Genomic DNA, 12,655 nt, shown 5'->3' on the forward strand with positions numbered 1-12,655 from the left:
ACATTCTAAAACCCAACCAAGACATTCCGAAAACCCGCCAAAACATCATAAAAACAAATCAAAACCAACCAAAATATTCCAAAAACCCGCCAAAATGATTTAGACCCGCAAAACTCATCAAAACATTCTGAAAAGATGCCAAAACATTAGAAAACCAGCCAGAACTGATCAAAACATTCAAAAAACTTGGCAAAACATCATAAAAACAAATCAAAACCAACCAAAAAATTTCAAAAACCTGACAAAATAGTTTAGAACCCGCCAAACCTGATCAAAACATTCTGAAAAGATGCCAAAATACTAGAAAACCAGTCAGAAGTGATCGAAACTTTCAATAACTTGCCAAAACATAATCAAAACAAATGAAAGCAAACCAAAACATTCCAAATACCCGCCAAAAGATTTTAAAACCCGCCAAAAGGAATCCAAACATTCCACAACCAGCCAAGACAATATAAACAACACAAGAGAAAACAAAACATTCTAAAACACCACCAAAACATTCCGAAACACCACCAAAACATCATCAAAACAAATCAAAACCAACCAAAAAATAAGAGGAACACGGCAACATATTGGCAAGCAAGAGACGGAGAGCGCGGCACCTTCTAGGAGGCCAAGAAGGAAGCCGCACAACACCTGCACTGTGTCTGCAACTTTCAAACTGCTAGAAGCTAGTGGCTTGCCACTGGCCTGCCTCTTCAATTGCCATTAGCATTCCAATGGAAGCTATTCTTGGACAACTTTGCTCTGCTTGCTGCTAGTTCTGCCCCAGCCTACCATAGATAACCTTGCTCTTGCCTTGAGGCTCTGAGATGCCAAGAACTTGTCAACTTCAAAGGGCGGGCCGGGCTACATCTACTCAGCTGCCACAGTTTCTCCTTGCTAGACCTAGTGGGAAAGCATTTTGCTGAGATGCAGAAGGCAAGAAACGCAGAATACGGAGACGCGGAGCTGTCCCAAGTGCCGCAGCCAGGCGTCTTTCCGCAGAAGGAGCGCCCCGGAGCGCACCGCAACCGGCACCGTCATCTCTGCGCAAAGAGCCAAAATATTTTAAAACCCGCCAAAACTCATCCAAAAATATTTTCAAACCCGCCAAAATAGAAAACCAGACAGAAGTCATCAATACATTCGAAAAAACCTGACAAAACATGATCAAGCCCACCAAAGCTAATCCAAACACACCAAAAACTGGGCTAAACAGAATCAAAACAAATCAAAACAAATCCAAACCTTCTAAAAACCCGCCAAAATATTTCAAAACCCGTCAAAACTAATCAAAACCTTCCGAATACCCGCCAAAACATTCCAAATACCCGCCAAAAGATTTTAAAACCCGCCAAAAAGTATCCAAACATTCCAAAACCTGCCAACACAATAAAAACAACTCAAGAGAATACAAAACATTCTAAAACCCAACCAAGACATTCCGAAAACCCGCCAAAACATCATAAAAACAAATCAAAACCAACCAAAACATTCCAAAAACCAGCCAAAATATTCCGAAATCTGGCCAAAACATCATAAAAAGAAATCAAAACCAACCAAAACATTCCAAAAACCTGACAAAATAGTTTAGAACCTGCCAAACCTGATCAAAACATTCTGAAAAGATGCCAAAATACTAGAAAACCAGTCAGAAGTGATCGAAACTTTCAATAACTTGCCAAAACATCATCAAAACAAATGAAAGCAAACCAAAACATTCCAAATACCCACCAAAATATTTTAAAACCCGCCAAAAGGAATCCAAATGTTCCACAACCTGCCAAGACAATCAAAACAACACAAGAGAAAACAAAACATTCTGAAACACCACCAAAACATTCCGAAACACCACCAAAACATTCCGAAAACCCGCCAAAACATCATCAAAACAATTCAAAACCAACCAAAAAATAAGAGGAACACGGCAACATATTGGCAAGCAAGAGACGGAGAATGTGACACCTTCTAGGAGGCCAAGAAGGAAGCCGCACAACACCTGCACTGTGTCTGCAACCTTCAAACTGCTAGAAGCTAGTGGCTTGCCACTGGCCTGCCTCTTCAATTGCCATTAGCATTCCAATGGAAGCTATTCTTGGACAACTTTGCTCTGCTTGCTGCTAGTTCTGCCCCAGCCTACCATAGATAACCTTGCTCTTGCCTTGAGGCTCTGAGATGCCAAGAACTTGTCAACTTTAAAGGGCGGGCCGGGCTACATCTACTCAGCTGCCACAGTTTCTCCTTGCTAGACCTAGTGGGAAAGCATTTTGCTGAGATGCAGAAGGCAAGAAACGCAGAATACGGAGACGTGGAGCTGTCCCAAGTGCCGCTGCCAGGCGTCTTTCCGCAGAAGGAGCGCCCTGGAGCGCACCGCAACCGGCACCGTCATCTCTGCGCAAAGAGCCAAAATATTTTAAAACCCGCCAAAACTAATCCAAAAATATTTTCAAACCCGCCAAAATAGAAAACCAGACAGAGGTGATCAATACATTCGAAAAAACCTGACAAAACATGATCAAGCCCACCAAAGCTAATCCAAACACACCAAAAACTGGGCTAAACAGAATCAAAACAAATCAAAACAAATCCAAACCTTCTAAAAACCCGCCAAAATATTTCAAAACCCGTCAAAACTAATCAAAACATTCCGAATACCCGCCAAAACATTCCAAATACCCGCCAAAAGATTTTAAAACCCGCCAAAATGAATCCAAACATTCCAAAACCTGCCAACACAATAAAAACAACTCAAGAGAATACAAAACATTCTAAAACCCAACCAAGACATTCCGAAAACCCGCCAAAACATCATAAAAACAAATCAAAACCAACCAAAATATTCCAAAAACCCGACAAAATAGTTTAGAACCCGCCAAAACTGATCAAAACATTCTGAAAAGATGCCAAAATACTAGAAAACCAGTCTGAAGTGATCGAAACATTCAATAACTTGCCAAAACATAATCAAAACAAATGAAAGCAAACCAAAACATTCCAAATACCCGCCAAAAGATTTTAAAACCCGCCAAAAGGAATCCAAACATTCCACAACCAGCCAAGACAATATAAACAACACAAGAGAAAACAAAACATTCTAAAACACCACCAAAACATTCCGAAACACCACCAAAACATCATCAAAACAAATCAAAACCAACCAAAAAATAAGAGGAACACGGCAACATATTGGCAAGCAAGAGACGGAGAGCGCGGCACCTTCTAGGAGGCCAAGAAGGAAGCCGCACAACACCTGCACTGTGTCTGCAACTTTCAAACTGCTAGAAGCTAGTGGCTTGCCACTGGCCTGCCTCTTCAATTGCCATTAGCATTCCAATGGAAGCTATTCTTGGACAACTTTGCTCTGCTTGCTGCTAGTTCTGCCCCAGCCTACCATAGATAACCTTGCTCTTGCCTTGAGGCTCTGAGATGCCAAGAACTTGTCAACTTCAAAGGGCGGGCCGGGCTACATCTACTCAGCTGCCACAGTTTCTCCTTGCTAGACCTAGTGGGAAAGCATTTTGCTGAGATGCAGAAGGCAAGAAACGCACAATACGGAGACGCGGAGCTGTCCCAAGTGCCGCAGCCAGGCGTCTTTCCGCAGAAGGAGCGCCCCGGAGCGCACCGCAACCGGCACCGTCATCTCTGCGCAAAGAGCCAAAATATTTTAAAACCCGCCAAAACTCATCCAAAAATATTTTCAAACCCGCCAAAATAGAAAACCAGACAGAAGTCATCAATACATTCGAAAAAACCTGACAAAACATGATCAAGCCCACCAAAGCTAATCCAAACACACCAAAAACTGGGCTAAACAGAATCAAAACAAATCAAAACAAATCCAAACCTTCTAAAAACCCGCCAAAATATTTCAAAACCCGTCAAAACTAATCAAAACCTTCCGAATACCCGCCAAAACATTCCAAATACCCGCCAAAAGATTTTAAAACCCGCCAAAAAGTATCCAAACATTCCAAAACCTGCCAACACAATAAAAACAACTCAAGAGAATACAAAACATTCTAAAACCCAACCAAGACATTCCGAAAACCCGCCAAAACATCATAAAAACAAATCAAAACCAACCAAAACATTCCAAAAACCAGCCAAAATATTCCGAAATCTGGCCAAAACATCATAAAAAGAAATCAAAACCAACCAAAATATTCCAAAAACCTGACAAAATAGTTTAGAACCTGCCAAACCTGATCAAAACATTCTGAAAAGATGCCAAAATACTAGAAAACCAGTCAGAAGTGATCGAAACTTTCAATAACTTGCCAAAACATCATCAAAACAAATGAAAGCAAACCAAAACATTCCAAATACCCACCAAAATATTTTAAAACCCGCCAAAAGGAATCCAAATGTTCCACAACCTGCCAAGACAATCAAAACAACACAAGAGAAAACAAAACATTCTGAAACACCACCAAAACATTCCGGAACACCACCAAAACATTCCGAAAACCCGCCAAAACATCATCAAAACAATTCAAAACCAACCAAAAAATAAGAGGAACACGGCAACATATTGGCAAGCAAGAGACGGAGAATGTGACACCTTCTAGGAGGCCAAGAAGGAAGCCGCACAACACCTGCACTGTGTCTGCAACCTTCAAACTGCTAGAAGCTAGTGGCTTGCCACTGGCCTGCCTCTTCAATTGCCATTAGCATTCCAATGGAAGCTATTCTTGGACAACTTTGCTCTGCTTGCTGCTAGTTCTGCCCCAGCCTACCATAGATAACCTTGCTCTTGCCTTGAGGCTCTGAGATGCCAAGAACTTGTCAACTTTAAAGGGCGGGCCGGGCTACATCTACTCAGCTGCCACAGTTTCTCCTTGCTAGACCTAGTGGGAAAGCATTTTGCTGAGATGCAGAAGGCAAGAAACGCAGAATACGGAGACGTGGAGCTGTCCCAAGTGCCGCAGCCAGGCGTCTTTCCGCAGAAGGAGCGCCCCGGAGCGCACCGCAACCGGCACCGTCATCTCTGCGCAAAGAGCCAAAATATTTTAAAACCCGCCAAAACTCATCCAAAAATATTTTCAAACCCGCCAAAATAGAAAACCAGACAGAAGTCATCAATACATTCGAAAAAACCTGACAAAACATGATCAAGCCCACCAAAGCTAATCCAAACACACCAAAAACTGGGCTAAACAGAATCAAAACAAATCAAAACAAATCCAAACCTTCTAAAAACCCGCCAAAATATTTCAAAACCCGTCAAAACTAATCAAAACCTTCCGAATACCCGCCAAAACATTCCAAATACCCGCCAAAAGATTTTAAAACCCGCCAAAAAGTATCCAAACATTCCAAAACCTGCCAACACAATAAAAACAACTCAAGAGAATACAAAACATTCTAAAACCCAACCAAGACATTCCGAAAACCCGCCAAAACATCATAAAAACAAATCAAAACCAACCAAAACATTCCAAAAACCAGCCAAAATATTCCGAAATCTGGCCAAAACATCATAAAAACAAATCAAAACCAACCAAAACATTCCAAAAACCTGACAAAATAGTTTAGAACCTGCCAAACCTGATCAAAACATTCTGAAAAGATGCCAAAATACTAGAAAACCAGTCAGAAGTGATCGAAACTTTCAATAACTTGCCAAAACATAATCAAAACAAATGAAAGCAAACCAAAACATTCCAAATACCCGCCAAAAGATTTTAAAACCCGCCAAAAGGAATCCAAACATTCCACAACCAGCCAAGACAATATAAACAACACAAGAGAAAACAAAACATTCTAAAACACCACCAAAACATTCCGAAACACCACCAAAACATCATCAAAACAAATCAAAACCAACCAAAAAATAAGAGGAACACGGCAACATATTGGCAAGCAAGAGACGGAGAGCGCGGCACCTTCTAGGAGGCCAAGAAGGAAGCCGCACAACACCTGCACTGTGTCTGCAACTTTCAAACTGCTAGAAGCTAGTGGCTTGCCACTGGCCTGCCTCTTCAATTGCCATTAGCATTCCAATGGAAGCTATTCTTGGACAACTTTGCTCTGCTTGCTGCTAGTTCTGCCCCAGCCTAGCATAGAGAACCTTGCTCTTGCCTTGAGGCTCTGAGATGCCAAGAACTTGTCAACTTCAAAGGGCGGGCCGGGCTACATCTACTCAGCTGCCACAGTTTCTCCTTGCTAGACCTAGTGGGAAAGCATTTTGCTGAGATGCAGAAGGCAAGAAACGCAGAATACGGAGACGCGGAGCTGTCCCAAGTGCCGCAGCCAGGCGTCTTTCCGCAGAAGGAGCGCCCCGGAGCGCACCGCAACCGGCACCGTCATCTCTGCGCAAAGAGCCAAAATATTTTAAAACCCGCCAAAACTCATCCAAAAATATTTTCAAACCCGCCAAAATAGAAAACCAGACAGAAGTCATCAATACATTCGAAAAAACCTGACAAAACATGATCAAGCCCACCAAAGCTAATCCAAACACACCAAAAACTGGGCTAAACAGAATCAAAACAAATCAAAACAAATCCAAACCTTCTAAAAACCCGCCAAAATATTTCAAAACCCGTCAAAACTAATCAAAACCTTCCGAATACCCGCCAAAACATTCCAAATACCCGCCAAAAGATTTTAAAACCCGCCAAAAAGTATCCAAACATTCCAAAACCTGCCAACACAATAAAAACAACTCAAGAGAATACAAAACATTCTAAAACCCAACCAAGACATTCCGAAAACCCGCCAAAACATCATAAAAACAAATCAAAACCAACCAAAACATTCCAAAAACCAGCCAAAATATTCCGAAATCTGGCCAAAACATCATAAAAACAAATCAAAACCAACCAAAACATTCCAAAAACCTGACAAAATAGTTTAGAACCTGCCAAACCTGATCAAAACATTCTGAAAAGATGCCAAAATACTAGAAAACCAGTCAGAAGTGATCGAAACTTTCAATAACTTGCCAAAACATAATCAAAACAAATGAAAGCAAACCAAAACATTCCAAATACCCACCAAAATATTTTAAAACCCGCCAAAAGGAATCCAAATGTTCCACAACCTGCCAAGACAATCAAAACAACACAAGAGAAAACAAAACATTCTGAAACACCACCAAAACATTCCGAAACACCACCAAAACATTCCGAAAACCCGCCAAAACATCATCAAAACAATTCAAAACCAACCAAAAAATAAGAGGAACACGGCAACATATTGGCAAGCAAGAGACGGAGAATGTGACACCTTCTAGGAGGCCAAGAAGGAAGCCGCACAACACCTGCACTGTGTCTGCAACCTTCAAACTGCTAGAAGCTAGTGGCTTGCCACTGGCCTGCCTCTTCAATTGCCATTAGCATTCCAATGGAAGCTATTCTTGGACAACTTTGCTCTGCTTGCTGCTAGTTCTGCCCCAGCCTACCATAGATAACCTTGCTCTTGCCTTGAGGCTCTGAGATGCCAAGAACTTGTCAACTTTAAAGGGCGGGCCGGGCTACATCTACTCAGCTGCCACAGTTTCTCCTTGCTAGACCTAGTGGGAAAGCATTTTGCTGAGATGCAGAAGGCAAGAAACGCAGAATACGGAGACGTGGAGCTGTCCCAAGTGCCGCTGCCAGGCGTCTTTCCGCAGAAGGAGCGCCCTGGAGCGCACCGCAACCGGCACCGTCATCTCTGCGCAAAGAGCCAAAATATTTTAAAACCCGCCAAAACTAATCCAAAAATATTTTCAAACCCGCCAAAATAGAAAACCAGACAGAGGTGATCAATACATTCGAAAAAACCTGACAAAACATGATCAAGCCCACCAAAGCTAATCCAAACACACCAAAAACTGGGCTAAACAGAATCAAAACAAATCAAAAGAAATCCAAACCTTCTAAAAACCCGCCAAAATATTTCAAAACCCGTCAAAACTAATCAAAACATTCCGAATACCCGCCAAAACATTCCAAATACCCGCCAAAAGATTTTAAAACCCGCCAAAAAGTATCCAAACATTCCAAAACCTGCCAACACAATAAAAACAACTCAAGAGAATACAAAACATTCTAAAACCCAACCAAGACATTCCGAAAACCCGCCAAAACATCATAAAAACAAATCAAAACCAACCAAAATATTCCAAAAACCCGCCAAAATTATTTAGACCCGCAAAACTCATCAAAACATTCTGAAAAGATGCCAAAACATTAGAAAACCAGCCTGAACTGATCAAAACATTCAAAAAACTTGGCAAAACATCATAAAAACAAATCAAAACCAACCAAAAAATTCCAAAAACCCGACAAAATAGTTTAGAACCCGCCAAAACTGATCAAAACATTCTGAAAAGATGCCAAAATACTAGAAAACCAGTCAGAAGTGATCGAAACATTCAATAACTTGCCAAAACATAATCAAAACAAATGAAAGCAAACCAAAACATTCCAAATACCCGCCAAAAGATTTTAAAACCCGCCAAAAGGAATCCAAACATTCCACAACCAGCCAAGACAATATAAACAACACAAGAGAAAACAAAACATTCTAAAACACCACCAAAACATTCCGAAAACCCACCAAAACATCATCAAAACAAATCAAAACCAACCAAAAAATAAGAGGAACACGGCAACATATTGGCAAGCAAGAGACGGAGAGCGCGGCACCTTCTAGGAGGCCAAGAAGGAAGCCGCACAACACCTGCACTGTGTCTGCAACTTTCAAACTGCTAGAAGCTAGTGGCTTGCCACTGGCCTGCCTCTTCAATTGCCATTAGCATTCCAATGGAAGCTATTCTTGGACAACTTTGCTCTGCTTGCTGCTAGTTCTGCCCCAGCCTACCATAGATAACCTTGCTCTTGCCTTGAGGCTCTGAGATGCCAAGAACTTGTCAACTTCAAAGGGCGGGCCGGGCTACATCTACTCAGCTGCCACAGTTTCTCCTTGCTAGACCTAGTGGGAAAGCATTTTGCTGAGATGCAGAAGGCAAGAAACGCAGAATACGGAGACGCGGAGCTGTCCCAAGTGCCGCAGCCAGGCGTCTTTCCGCAGAAGGAGCGCCCCGGAGCGCACCGCAACCGGCACCGTCATCTCTGCGCAAAGAGCCAAAATATTTTAAAACCCGCCAAAACTAATCCAAAAATATTTTCAAACCCGCCAAAATAGAAAACCAGACAGAAGTCATCAATACATTCGAAAAAACCTGACAAAACATGATCAAGCCCACCAAAGCTAATCCAAACACACCAAAAACTGGGCTAAACAGAATCAAAACAAATCAAAACAAATCCAAACCTTCTAAAAACCCGCCAAAATATTTCAAAACCCGTCAAAACTAATCAAAACCTTCCGAATACCCGCCAAAACATTCCAAATACCCGCCAAAAGATTTTAAAACCCGCCAAAAAGTATCCAAACATTCCAAAACCTGCCAACACAATAAAAACAACTCAAGAGAATACAAAACATTCTAAAACCCAACCAAGACATTCCGAAAACCCGCCAAAACATCATAAAAACAAATCAAAACCAACCAAAACATTCCAAAAACCAGCCAAAATATTCCGAAATCTGGCCAAAACATCATAAAAACAAATCAAAACCAACCAAAACATTCCAAAAACCTGACAAAATAGTTTAGAACCTGCCAAACCTGATCAAAACATTCTGAAAAGATGCCAAAATACTAGAAAACCAGTCAGAAGTGATCGAAACTTTCAATAACTTGCCAAAACATCATCAAAACAAATGAAAGCAAACCAAAACATTCCAAATACCCACCAAAATATTTTAAAACCCGCCAAAAGGAATCCAAATGTTCCACAACCTGCCAAGACAATCAAAACAACACAAGAGAAAACAAAACATTCTGAAACACCACCAAAACATTCCAAAACACCACCAAAACATTCCGAAAACCCGCCAAAACATCATCAAAACAATTCAAAACCAACCAAAAAATAAGAGGAACACGGCAACATATTGGCAAGCAAGAGACGGAGAATGTGACACCTTCTAGGAGGCCAAGAAGGAAGCCGCACAACACCTGCACTGTGTCTGCAACCTTCAAACTGCTAGAAGCTAGTGGCTTGCCACTGGCCTGCCTCTTCAATTGCCATTAGCATTCCAATGGAAGCTATTCTTGGACAACTTTGCTCTGCTTGCTGCTAGTTCTGCCCCAGCCTACCATAGATAACCTTGCTCTTGCCTTGAGGCTCTGAGATGCCAAGAACTTGTCAACTTTAAAGGGCGGGCCGGGCTACATCTACTCAGCTGCCACAGTTTCTCCTTGCTAGACCTAGTGGGAAAGCATTTTGCTGAGATGCAGAAGGCAAGAAACGCAGAATACGGAGACGTGGAGCTGTCCCAAGTGCCGCTGCCAGGCGTCTTTCCGCAGAAGGAGCGCCCCGGAGCGCACCGCAACCGGCACCGTCATCTCTGCGCAAAGAGCCAAAATATTTTAAAACCCGCCAAAACTAATCCAAAAATATTTTCAAACCCGCCAAAATAGAAAACCAGACAGAAGTCATCAATACATTCGAAAAAACCTGACAAAACATGATCAAGCCCACCAAAGCTAATCCAAACACACCAAAAACTGGGCTAAACAGAATCAAAACAAATCAAAAGAAATCCAAACCTTCTAAAAACCCGCCAAAATATTTCAAAACCCGTCAAAACTAATCAAAACATTCCGAATACCCGCCAAAACATTCCAAATACCCGCCAAAAGATTTTAAAACCCGCCAAAATGAATCCAAACATTCCAAAACCTGCCAACACAATAAAAACAACTCAAGAGAATACAAAACATTCTAAAACCCAACCAAGACATTCCGAAAACCCGCCAAAACATCATAAAAACAAATCAAAACCAACCAAAATATTCCAAAAACCCGCCAAAATTATTTAGACCCGCAAAACTCATCAAAACATTCTGAAAAGATGCCAAAACATTAGAAAACCAGCCAGAACTGATCAAAACATTCAAAAAACTTGGCAAAACATCATAAAAACAAATCAAAACCAACCAAAAAATTCCAAAAACCCGACAAAATAGTTTAGAACCCGCCAAAACTGATCAAAACATTCTGAAAAGATGCCAAAATACTAGAAAACCAGTCAGAAGTGATCGAAACATTCAATAACTTGCCAAAACATAATCAAAACAAATGAAAGCAAACCAAAACATTCCAAATACCCGCCAAAAGATTTTAAAACCCGCCAAAAGGAATCCAAACATTCCACAACCAGCCAAGACAATATAAACAACACAAGAGAAAACAAAACATTCTAAAACACCACCAAAACATTCCGAAAACCCACCAAAACATCATCAAAACAAATCAAAACCAACCAAAAAATAAGAGGAACACGGCAACATATTGGCAAGCAAGAGACGGAGAGCGCGGCACCTTCTAGGAGGCCAAGAAGGAAGCCGCACAACACCTGCACTGTGTCTGCAACTTTCAAACTGCTAGAAGCTAGTGGCTTGCCACTGGCCTGCCTCTTCAATTGCCATTAGCATTCCAATGGAAGCTATTCTTGGACAACTTTGCTCTGCTTGCTGCTAGTTCTGCCCCAGCCTACCATAGATAACCTTGCTCTTGCCTTGAGGCTCTGAGATGCCAAGAACTTGTCAACTTCAAAGGGCGGGCCGGGCTACATCTACTCAGCTGCCACAGTTTCTCCTTGCTAGACCTAGTGGGAAAGCATTTTGCTGAGATGCAGAAGGCAAGAAACGCAGAATACGGAGACGCGGAGCTGTCCCAAGTGCCGCAGCCAGGCGTCTTTCCGCAGAAGGAGCGCCCCGGAGCGCACCGCAACCGGCACCGTCATCTCTGCGCAAAGAGCCAAAATATTTTAAAACCCGCCAAAACTAATCCAAAAATATTTTCAAACCCGCCAAAATAGAAAACCAGACAGAAGTCATCAATACATTCGAAAAAACCTGACAAAACATGATCAAGCCCACCAAAGCTAATCCAAACACACCAAAAACTGGGCTAAACAGAATCAAAACAAATCAAAACAAATCCAAACCTTCTAAAAACCCGCCAAAATATTTCAAAACCCGTCAAAACTAATCAAAACCTTCCGAATACCCGCCAAAACATTCCAAATACCCGCCAAAAGATTTTAAAACCCGCCAAAAAGTATCCAAACATTCCAAAACCTGCCAACACAATAAAAACAACTCAAGAGAATACAAAACATTCTAAAACCCAACCAAGACATTCCGAAAACCCGCCAAAACATCATAAAAACAAATCAAAACCAACCAAAACATTCCAAAAACCAGCCAAAATATTCCGAAATCTGGCCAAAACATCATAAAAACAAATCAAAACCAACCAAAACATTCCAAAAACCTGACAAAATAGTTTAGAACCTGCCAAACCTGATCAAAACATTCTGAAAAGATGCCAAAATACTAGAAAACCAGTCAGAAGTGATCGAAACTTTCAATAACTTGCCAAAACATCATCAAAACAAATGAAAGCAAACCAAAACATTCCAAATACCCACCAAAATATTTTAAAACCCGCCAAAAGGAATCCAAATGTTCCACAACCTGCCAAGACAATCAAAACAACACAAGAGAAAACAAAACATTCTGAAACACCACCAAAACATTCCAAAACACCACCAAAACATTCCGAAAACCCGCCAAAACATCATCAAAACAATTCAAAACCAACCA

Source organism: Passer domesticus, chromosome 2 (genome assembly GCF_036417665.1).
Source record: "Passer domesticus isolate bPasDom1 chromosome 2, bPasDom1.hap1, whole genome shotgun sequence".
Lineage (NCBI taxonomy): Eukaryota > Metazoa > Chordata > Aves > Passeriformes > Passeridae > Passer > Passer domesticus.